The following is a 5,901-nucleotide window of genomic DNA, read 5'->3' on the forward strand; positions in this document are numbered from 1 at the left end:
GAGAGCCACTGCTCCAAGTTCAAGTGCAGCAGGAGTTTAGAGGTGGTTCGGGAAGGCTGCCTGGAGGAGGGGCCTGGAGAGGACCCATGGCTGGGAGAAAGCAAAGCAGGCTGGGAGCCGGTGGGCAGAGGCCCCAGGAAAGTCAGGGACAGAACATTCTAGAGACAAGACATTGCTTGAGTGGAGATGATGGGTCCACACCAAGACCATGGCTCTGAAATGCAGCAGGACCCTGCCCCAGGAAGCAAGCACAGGCCTTTGTCCCTCAACAAAAGGACCCTCTGCTTTATCCAAGGGATCCCCCAAAGGGGGCTTCCAGCAGCAGGCTCCTTGGGGCGTGAAAATGGGATTTGAGGGTCAGAGGCCCAGGCAGAGGCAGCAACTCGTGGGAAGGTACACCAGCGCCCGCCCCTGGGGGCCCCTCAGGTGGACAAGTGTGCTGGAGGGCAGGGGCTGGGCCCTGCCACACTCGGGCAGCTTCGCGGACACGGCAAACATCTGGGTCCGTGTGTCAGGATGACCCGGGCCACCTCCAGGATAGACAAGGCCCAAAGACAGGCTCGGGACTGGTGGTCCAGGGGGCATGTCTGCAGGGCCTCAGGGCCTGGGAGAGGCTGAGCCACACCTCTCCTGGACCCCCACGAGGAGCCCAGGGCGCAGAGTGCCCTTCCTCAGGGATGACAAGTGGCGGAGCAGGTGAACCTGGGGCGTGAGCCCCGCCCTGCCCCGTCACTGGATGGGTTGGCCTGGGCGACGCTAGCTCCTGCTTGCTTCCCGCTCTGCGTAAGGGGCCTGGGGTCATCCACCGTGAGGCCGGGGTGACCAGCCCCCTGCCCTCCGTGTGGGCAGGGGGCAGGCATGTCTGAGGGTGCTGAGCCCAGCAGCTTGGCGTCCAGGGCTTGGGGAGGTGGGCAATGCTCACACATGCTCCCACAGGAGCCCACACTCGGCCACAACCCAGCTTCTGGGTCGGGCTGGGCACCTCCCACTCGCCCCCAGCAGAGGCTCTCCCCCAGAGGGCTTGGTCTGCTCCTCCACAGCCATCTCAAGGCCCTGGGCCCATCATCCCAGAAAGATTCACCAGGAAGTGCGACTGCCCAGCACTTGACCAGCGAGGCCGGTGCAGGCTCGCTTGTGGGAGCGCCCCTGGAGACCCCAGCAGAGCCCCCGACAATCCGCGTTTCTGACCCGAGGCTGCCCCCTGGTGGGAGGTGCCGGGGACCAGGCCGGCCCAGCTCCAGGCCGCCTGGGCTGCTGGCCCCCTATTCAGAGGGCCCCTGCTCTTCATGTTCCCTTGTGCACAAGGCTGCAGGATCCCCAGTGGCCAACGGGAGAGGGGGCATCGGCCCTGTGGAAGCACTGGGGGTCACTCCCAGGGAAATCAAAGGGACCGGGACAATGTCCCCGGGAAGGCCCCGGCCTGGCAAGGGAGAAGATCCTGGAGCAGGTGCTCCATGGTGGCCTCCATGTGTGACCTTGAGCCTCAGTCTCCTCGTGTATAAAATGGGAATAGCTACGGACTCCACTCCTCAGACTCCTGCAGCCCATCATGGCGGCCACTGAGCATGTAGAACATGCTGGTCCTACCGGGGACACGCTACAAGTGTAAAATGCATCCGGGAACAAAAACCACTAATTCCCCAAAACATAAACTATCCCACAAATAGTTCTGAGGTGACTCACAAGTTGGAATCACAATATTTTGGATATACTGGGTCAAGTACATTATCAAATTTAATTCCACCTCTTGCTTCTTGCTTTTTAAGGCAGTTCTCCCCCCACCCAAATTTTAAGTCACCACATGGCTCAAAGGGCTCTGGAGAATTCGATCAGTAAACCTTGACAAAGGGCGGCCAATCCCGTCATTACCAGCATCTGAAAAACTCATAGTAATTTTGCATTCTGTTCCATTATTGTGCTCCTTTTCACGAAAAACAAAAGTTTTTTTTAACAAACTTGGATCCATGTCACCAGTTGATGAACACATGCCTCCTTTGAACCTGTGGGTCAGGGGCAGGGGCTGTAGTCAGGGGAAGCAGGGAGGGCTGGGCACCCCTCAAGGCCACGTGGCCTCCATGAGCAGGAGGTCCGTACCCGCCGGCCCCGCTCCAGCCCCGTCCGTGACACCTGCCCTTCATCACACATGGCAACGTCCCTGCCAAATGTGAGCACGGCCAGCCTGGTGACAACATCCCCGTCCTGGAGAACGTGACTGGTGGGCAGCCCTGAGACCCCCTCTGCCCCACACACCTCAAGCTTCCAGAGACAGGCCTGCGTGGATAAGGCCCTCCTTCAGGCACCCCGACCTGTTCCCGCTAGCTGAGCCCCCCATTTGATTCAGAGGGGGCCGGGCATGGGGAAAGCCAGAGATGAACATCCTCCCCAACCGAGGGGCTGCGCCTCAGAGGATGCCCACCTCCCCAAGCCCTGGACGCCAAGCTGCTGGGCTCAGCACGCTCGGACATGCCTGCCCATGGCGCCCAAGGGTCCAGGGGCCTGACTACACACCCTCACCAGCGCCTGCCAGTCTGACCACAGCTGTCCTGCTGGGGGACAGGGTATGGCCCACTGTGGTCTTGGTTTGCAGTTCCCTGACCAGACGCCGACGTCGAGCAGCTTTCCTCGTGCCTACTGACTGCTCCTGCCTTCTCTGGACAGGTGTCCATTCCAGTCCTCTGCCCATTTCTGAAAGGGGCTGTCCTTCTCTTGGGCTTCAAGTCTCTGTATATTCTGTATACTCCTCCCTGAATATCTATGATCTGCAAGCATTTTCTCCCGTTCTGTGGGTGCCTTTTCACACCGCTGCACACTCTCCTTGGCACACAGTGTGCTCCAAGCCTCCATCCGCGTGCCTGAGGGCAGGATATGCTTGCTCTCTCCCTCTGCTCCCCTGGTCACAGCCATGTAAGGCACAGCTGACACCTGGGGTTGCATTTTCCTGCACTTCTAGGTGGTCCCCCAACTGCTCCTCCCTCTGCCTGGCTGGAGCATAAACACACATGCACACAGGCACGCATGCACACACGCATCATGCATGCACATGTGTGCACACATGCTCACACATGCACGCACACCCACGCGCCCGCACACATGCACACATGTGCACACATGCAGACACTATGCACGTGCACACACACATGCATCACGCACCCCCCCACACACCCATGTGTGTGCACGTGCACGCATGCACACAGGCACACACGCATCATGCATGCACACGCGTGCACACCTGCACGCACACCCACGCGCCCGCACACATGTGCACACATGCAGACACCATGCACGTGCACACACACATGCATCACGCACCCCACGCACACCCATGTGTGTGCACGTGCGCACACACATGCATCACGCACCCCCACGCACACCCATGTGTGTGCACGTGCACACACATGCACACAGGCGTGCACGTACGCACAGATGCACACTGTGCACACACACTCATGTGCACATCCATGCACGCACACACACACTCCTGAGTTTTGTGGCCAGGCTGCACGCCCAGCTGCTGTCTTCACACCCTCCCAGTGCACAGGGCTCAGGAAAGGCTAGGAAAACAGCTTCTAGTGGCCAATTCTTACATAATACACGAGGTGTTTGGAGAAGACAGAACACATTTCCACAAAACATGACCAGTGTGCTGAGCAGAGCAGACTTCAGCATCTCCACTGGCTGAGAGATTCAGATGGCTCAGACCCCCGAGAGAAAGGCCACCTCTTGTTTGCCCATCTAGAAAGTTCTTCAGGAAGTGGGGGCGGGGTTGCTGATACCCCTGAAGCAGTGACAGGTTGGCGGCCAGGCTCTGACTTCCACTCTTGCCAGCTTCATGCGAGTCTTTCTTGGGGGAAAACTGAGGGACACAAGAGACAGCACGGTCTTCCAAGATCAAAATGCATCTCACGTGGACGAGGCCACTGCTTTGTTCTGTGCAGCTCCCAACTTCGGAGGAGGCAGATCTGGCTCAACATTCGTCGGCGATTGTAAACGGCCAATTATCCGACCAAGGAGGGGCAGTGAGGTAGTGAGCCCCCTGCCATGGTGGGTGTGCAAGGCGAGGCTGCTGTGGACCCCGTGGTGACACCAAGACCTCCCCCAACACAAATATGCCTTCACCGCTAGAGATGTTAAATGTGTTTATTCTCTCGACAGATGACTGTGGAGGGGGCAGTGGGTACACCAAAACAGCCACCTCTCAGGAAAGTCCTGCAAAACAACCTCTGTGCTCCCACGTGGACCTTCTGCGGTTCCCATGTGGGAGCAGACAGGGTCCACGCAGGAAGAGAGAAGGTGGGTGGGGAGATGCAAGAGGGAGGGGACTTTAGAGAAAGCCCGTGGCCTTTACGGCCTGAAGGTGTTGTCAGAACAGGGTGGGTTAGAAGTGGCAAGGGGAGGCCGCGAGGAGGCTGCTAGCCTCACCCAGGGCGCTGGTGCAGCGTGAGCCTGGCCTCCGCCACACAGATGGTGGGCCATGGACAGCCTTGAGCACAGGTGGGCCTGGCATAGTGGGAGCCATGCAGTGGGGTGAAGGGCTAGGCCCTCTGGGCAGGAGGCCTCCTGCTGGCCTCCTTCCTCTGCCCCTGGTCCCCTGCAGCCCCCATGTGCTCCCACCAGAGGACAGCACACGCTCAGGAGAAGCCAGGGCGGTCACCACAGGGCACCACTGCACCTTGAGGGCAGGAGTAGGTAGAGGGAGGCTGGCCGGTGGTTGGCTCCAGCCCTCGCTGCGACCTTGGCAAGTCTGTCCCCATCTGCACCTTGGTTTCGACCCATCCAGAGTGGGGTTCCCGGGCTGCCTTCAGGAGCCAGGCAGGCAAGAGAGAAGAGGGAAGCTGGCCAGGTGGGGCTGACACCAGCGCGAGGCAAGTGACCCAGAGAGTGCAGCCCTGCCCACAGGAGCCCACATCCAGTGCCACGGGAAGATGTGGCACCCACCTCGACGCCCGCCGACCGCCCCACTGCTATCCCAGGTGACGTTCAGGTCCTTCCAGCTCGTCTGGACAGTGTGCCAGGAAGCTGGCAGACCGCAAAGGCAGACAGGCCCTCGGCGGGGCCCTAGGAGCCGCTGTCCTGGGGAGGTGGGCCCCAGCACTGAGCCCCAAACCCCCAGCATGTCAGGCCAGGGCCAGGGGGGTTCTGTGGGCACCTTCTTGTCCGCGCTCAGCCTAGAACTCATGGTCTGGGACCGGGGCCCATCTCCAGGCCAGGCCAGGTCACCACCACGTGTGTGTTTTAGCCGCCAGGCAGCAAGCAGTCCCAGCTCGGGGAGGGGAGGGCGGGGAAGGAGAGCCAGGGCTGTCTGGTTTCTCATGGGCTGTGGGCACGGGGCTCCCGCTGCCTGGGAAGATATAAGAATGGGGGAGGATGCAGCTGGGCATTCGCGACCCCACTGGGCTGATGCTCCACAGATCTCTCTGTAGAGGACAGATTCCTCTGGGTTACGTCCATGAGCCCCCCTCCCTCGAGGGGCACCAGAACGGGCTTCTGGGAGGAGCTCGTGGCCACAGTTACAGCAGGGGGCCTCAGACGTCCCTGGCAGACAAAGACCCAGCAGCACTGAACACAGGCATGCCCAGCCCTCCTTGGCTGCCGCCCAAGTGGTATGAGCTCCGCTGGACAGGAAGTGGCCCCAAAATCAATGCACACATTTCAGGCACGATCTTCTTGGCCCCCTGGACGGGCACTGCGCCCAGGGTGGGGCCGCTCCCCGGGTGTGACGGTGCTCGCATCCCAGCCACGCCCTGAGCTGGCAATGTTTTTCCTAAGTGCTGGATTTTTCCTCTCTCCTCCTCTCTGCTCTGGGCCTCTCTGCCAAGACTTTGGGTCGCCCACATCACTCCACCCCAGGACATGAGGCTGGCTCTCAGCTATGCGCCCTTCCCACCAACTCCCCATATTCCA

Source organism: Neomonachus schauinslandi, chromosome 5 (genome assembly GCF_002201575.2).
Source record: "Neomonachus schauinslandi chromosome 5, ASM220157v2, whole genome shotgun sequence".
Lineage (NCBI taxonomy): Eukaryota > Metazoa > Chordata > Mammalia > Carnivora > Phocidae > Neomonachus > Neomonachus schauinslandi.